Genomic DNA, 6030 nt, shown 5'->3' on the forward strand with positions numbered 1-6030 from the left:
GGTTGAATTAGATATATTATGAAGAAATTCTTCCCTGTGAGGCTGGTAAGGCCCTGGCACAGGCTGCCCAGAGAAGCTGGGGATGACCCATCCCTGGAAGTGTCCAAGGCTAGGCTGGACAGGGATTTTTGCAACCTGGCTTCGTGGAAGGTGTCCCTGCCCATGGCAGATGTGTGGGAACTGAATGATCTTTATGGTCCCTTTGAACCCAAAGCATTCTATGAATCTGTGAAGTGTATATTTAATCACCCTCTTGTTACTCTTTGCAAGGACTTTCCTCCCATTTCAAGTTGAAGATTGGTCTAATCTGAAGAGCACTTGGCACAAAAAGGCACTTGAAGTTTTCTGCTTAAGGACATGCAGTTGCACAGGCTCTTGGAGCAACTTTAAATAGGTGCCATGGAGGGCCAGTCAAGAGGCTGCATTATCATCAGCTTTCACCTGAGGGCAAACCAAAATACACTGCTGACCTTGGATGGATCAGAAACACTGGCCATTGAGCAGATGGCAATAAAATCTCCCTGACTGCTCTGCTGCTGTTAACCACTTGTGCTGCTGTGCCTGCCTTACAAAGCACACCAGGGCTAAGCTCTGTTTGTGGGACTGCTGCCTCCACAAGACAGGACAAACCAGTCCCACACCTTCCACTGCAGTTATCCGTGCCCATCCAAGGACTGGGGATTATTTTTCATCCCCACCCTGACTCTCCTGGGCTGTCATTTTGCTATTTTGAAACACTTGTCCGTAGCTTAGCTGTGCCAGCAAATGACCCCCTCACAGGTGTGTCCTGCAGGAGCAGGGTGTTTGTCCCATCTCCACAGGTGACACAAATATGTGGTGTGGCATGTCCCTGCCCTGCCTGCTGCTGTGCCTTGATGGGCTCTTGCCCAAAAGGCAGGGCCAGGAACATCCTGCACTCGAGCACCATCCTGCTGGGATGCTGTGCCAGGGCAACAGGTCTGGCCACACAGCCTCCTGCTGTCCCTTTGCTACAGGCAGCTGTGATTTGGGGACGTATTTGTGTCCCCTGAGCATGTAGGGTATGTACAGTCCTTTCCCTCCCCTGACTTCTCCTTTCACACTCAATTCTGCAATTTGTGCCTTGGCTCCCTTCCTAATGACTGTATTATTAGCTCTATTTTCATCTGCTCTCAGCTCTTTATTTCGCATAAAATTATTTTGGCTGCTCTACATACCACAAATTGAGTAGCTGAACCAAGTCCACAAACCCTAACAGAGAAACCACGTGGAGCAGGGCTCTGTGTGACCACCATCACTGTCACCCTCACATGTGCCACCACTCCTGGCCCAGGCCAGCATCCCGACTGCATCCTGCTGCGCCTCCGAGCGTGGCACGGTGAGGAGCAGGGTGACCATATGGCCTGAGGCAGCTGGGCCATATGAGTGTCCATTTGTGACACCTACTTTGTGCTTCCTAAGACACAGAAGGTGTTTAATATGTTAGCTGTCACTTTATGGGTTATTCCAGCCTTAATTACCAAGCCAGGAACAGTGCACAAAAGCTGTCCTCTTGAACGTGCTCCCTGCAGGAACAGAGGCTCCATCCCTCAGCCAGAGTGCTTCTCCATTTGTGACCAGGACACCTGAGCCAAGCAGCATTCCAGGTGGCTGGTCCTGCTGTTTGTCATCTCCCCACTGTCCCCTCAGCAGCATTCTAGGTGGCTGATTTGTCATCTACCCCTTGTCCCCTCAGCAGCCCATCAGTGCTGTGGGGTTTGGGTACAGGTAATGGAAATGGGAGTGGAAAAGGTGTGGGAGAGGTGTACATGGGCTTGTGGAGTGGAAAAGGACTGTGGGACTCCAGTTTTCTCCTGGCCTGCTGTCAACTTCAGGCCATGGAGTTCTCTTATTTAGGTCTGAAAGGAACAGAGTTATCCTAAAATCACTTCTCACAGACTGGATTTGGGAAAAGCCTCGTTGGCATACACAGATTCCCAAAATATGTCTCTGTGATCAGCAGCAGGAATGAGCCCCACAGCCTGCACAGGAGCTCGCTGCTTCCCACTGCCCATCAGCAGCACAATGGGAATTTCTGCCTGCACCGTGCAGATTGCCTCTGGATGGAGGGACTGACCTGAGGAACTTCTGTTATCCTGGGACCAAAGGCTTCTCAAAGGTTCTATTTCCTTCTGGCTTGCTGGAAATTTTGGAGGGAAAAAGGGGAGGAAATGTATTAGGAGATTCCCTAAAAACAAAACAGAAGCACCTCATTGCCTAAGGAAAAGCAAGGAGGAGCTGAGTGAATAAAAGCAGAAATTATCTTCATTTAGCTCTTCTCTTCCCACTAAACAAAGCCAAAAGCTGGAAAAATTGAACAACTGCCTTTCTACAAGGTTTTGGAAGAGGCAGGATCACAGGTGTGTGTGCATTGTTACAAGAAAGTATCACCTTAAAAGTTTTCTATATAATTTTACTCCCCTCCCAGACAACCCATTGTTTTAGCAGCAAACTGGGATTGCTGGTAGACAAGAGCCCACGTTCCAGCAGAAAGAACTCTATGAAAGCTGCACACAGTTTTTAATGTTTAATGACACAAAATCAATTGGAAGTGGTTGCTGGCTTCCACAATCAATTTTAGGAGATCTCTCAGAGAACGGGAAAAAGTGGGAGAGTTTCCATTAGCCCTGGAAATCTCATCAGCAATAGGAAAATGGTGATAAACAACCCTGCACTCCAATAAATGTATTAATAAACTTGTCCCCACTCATTTCTCATGTCCCTGTAAGAGGACACCGTTTTGTCACCAGGAAGGTCGCACTTTGGTCTCAATTCCATCCTTCATTTGCACAAACACTCCAACATCCCTGTGGCTGTGAGTGCCTTGAGAGAGCCACAGCTCACATTTGCTGCCCCCTGAGCTGTGCTGGTGTAGGAATATCTGAGGGGCAGGAACCACAGAGGGTTAATTCCCTTCTTGGTGTGCCCCACTGTGAAAGGCACAAAGCAGAGTGAGAAGCTGCTCTGCCCTACAGATGAGTGGCTCCATGGGGCTCCCTGTTCTGGGTGAAGGCAAACTCACCCCAACACCCACAGGTGGCCACACTCAAGGGTTTTTCAGTCACTGAGAAGGCTCCTGCTGATTTTGATGGGCTTTATGCCATTTGCCAAGCTTAATGTTGCGTGGCGTGAAGTGCCATTTTGCTGCCCTTGTTTTGCTCACACTGGAGGAGTGTGATGCCTTCTGCTAGCTGGAATCTGGGGGATTAGGGGGAAAAAAAGTTTATTTTTTTGTGTCTTAAAAAAATCGAAGGCCTTTGCAGAGTTAGGAGCAGCCCTGACTTAATGCAAAACAAGAGGCTTTTTTCATGTGTTGCAGATTTGCCCCAGGACTCCAGCTGAGTGAAGTCAAGGCAGGGTTTGTAATGCACAATTTAATCAGTGAATTTGTAGATCTCAAAAGGTGTGCTTAATTTAATATTGTTTCTAATGGCTATTGTCTTCATGCTTGCTTGTTTCCCTGGTGTTTTCCTCTTTTGTAATTACTTGAATGGGCATTTCCAGGTGCACTGCATATATTAGCAAGCATTTTCATTTTAGTAATGAGTGAGATGTTTTCAGTGTTTATTCCTTCATTGCCCTAACACTTACCTTATTAAAGATCCTGATTCTTCTAAAGGAGAAAAATAAGCATTTACCACTCCTTTCTACCTCATTTACCTCTTGTACCTTACGATGCCCTCAATAAAAGAGGATTTAAATTACTTATTGGCCAGGGTTAGACCAGATTTACCCTATCAGAGAAAATAAAGCAGAAAGGGGATGCTTGGTCAGTCATAGAATGGTTTGGCTTGGAAGGAACTTTCAAGATCATCTCATTCCAAGCCCCTGCCATGAGGACCAGGTTGCTCAGGGCCCCCTCCAACCTGATCTCAAATGCCTAATGCCTCTCCTTACCCCTTACTGGAATGAGAACTGAGCACTTGTTGATCTCAAAGCAATTCCCCTGAATGTCAGGATTTCAGAGCTGTTTTAAGCTCTGCAAGGGGAATCTGCAGTGCCCCTTTCCTGGCCTTATTATCATCCCTTTGGGTTAATGTGCACTTTTGCACACTTGTGTGCAGCCTGGGGACTCGTGGGGTGCAGGAGGCTGAGCCTTGCCTGGCCACCCCAGGCTGCTGATTAATGCTGCAGCAGGATTCCAGCATCAGCTGACAGCCTTCAGCCAGCACTGAGAAGCATTTATTACACATGCACAACAGCCCTTTGCCACATGCTAGCCTAATTTTCACATTAGCTGTTTATTAGCATTATTATAAACATGGCTCTTCATCTTCTATTAAATGGCACTGCAGCCACATGAAGCCTGTAAGGAAGCACTTGGTTCACTAAATTACCCTGCAAATGTCAAACTGGCTCTCTGTTATTAGCTGTGTGTCTCACAGCCTCTTTATTAAGATTTTGTGTCTTGAGGGTGCCCCGTGGCGTATAGATTTTTTAAAATGCAAACCAGTGTCATTTTTGCTGTTCAAAAGAACATTTAATTAAACTGGATTCATTGCTTGTATGGGGCAAGTTAAATGGAAACTAAATAGAAGGCATATGATTACATGTTATTGAGCAGAGTGGCTGCTCCAGAGACCAAACCCTTTTAACACAACATTAAACTAAACTTATTTTGTGTGCATAGGTTAGCTCTGGCCTGCTAGAGCATCATATTTTGAGAGGAGCAGAATGGTTATGGGCACTAAACAGCTTTTAACAAAATGTGTGTTTCAGGGAAGAAACCTTGCTTAAGCCAGACTTAAATGTGCTAATGACAGAAATCAAAGCTTTGCACTGATTCTGGGTAACCTTTTAAAAATTACCATTTTTGTAGTGTCAGATGCAAATGAGAAGATCAGCTTTGTTTATTATTTCACTAGCTGTAAATTAACAAAGGGCCCCGATGAATGTAAAAATAAAATTGGAAGTATTTTTTGGGCTTGAGTCGTTGGTCACATCATGGCTTTTTAATGTTCTTTAGATAAACAAAAGGAATTATAATTAGAGCTCCTTTATGAAATTTCCTATTCCCTACTCCTTTTATGTTAACCCTGTTGGTACAATCAGATTTTTTAAGTCATGCACTCACCAAATTTCCTTTCCAGGCATTCTAGGCTTCTCCAAGCCCATTCCTACACCTCACCGTGGCTGGGAGCCTACAAAGCCTTCAGCAGCCATCTCAGGGTGCTCTTGGAGCTCCCACTGCCAGGGTGGTCTCACCCATCCTTTGGAGAAGGGACAAGTGCTGGGGTGTGCAGCAGGTATAAAGATGTCCAGTGACCAGAATAAACACCTGTGGCCTAAAAATGGTAATTTAACCTCTCTGCTTGGCCTTCCCTGGCTGGGTGTGGGCAGCTCTGCTCCATGCCCTCAGTGCTCCTGGCATGGCCCCAGGGCACCTTGCTGGCAGCAGCTGCAGGCTGGGCTCCTGGGCTCCTCCAAGGGCTGCATGTGCTGCCTCAGAGCATGTCCCTGGTTCATAAACAGAGCAATTTCTACCTGTGCAATAGGCCAGACATGTCCCCCTACCTCTATCTAGGTCTCTAGATAAGCAAAAGCCTTGGGAAGCACTGGGAGGAAAAATTAAAAAAAAAAAATAAGAGGGAGAGACCTTATTTTTAGGTTGTTTTAATTTCTTTTTATAACAGCTGAAAGGAAACTCTTCCCTGAGAGGGCCATTTCCCCTTACACACCTGTTCTGGGAAGACCTGGAATTCTCAGCCTCTCCTGCACCACAGTCCAGTCACAGCATCATCTTTGCTGTTCCTGTGGTTCTCACTCAAGCTCATAATTCTTGTCTCCTCTGTGCCTTCCTTCCTTCCTTCCTTCCTTCCTTCCTTCCTTCCTTCCTTCCTTCCTTCCTTCCTTCCTTCCTTTCCTTCCTTTCCTTCCTTTCCTTTCCTTCCTTTCCTTCCTTTCTTCCCCCTCCATGTATTCTTAGTGGGAACATCCTGCCACTTATCCATGAAAAACTGAACTACAGCAAGAAAATTGAAACAAACAAAGCAGTCTTGGAACACAGATAAG

This window comes from Lonchura striata, chromosome 7 (assembly GCF_050655825.1).
Source record: "Lonchura striata isolate lonStrDom1 chromosome 7, ASM5065582v1, whole genome shotgun sequence".
Classification (NCBI taxonomy): domain Eukaryota; kingdom Metazoa; phylum Chordata; class Aves; order Passeriformes; family Estrildidae; genus Lonchura; species Lonchura striata.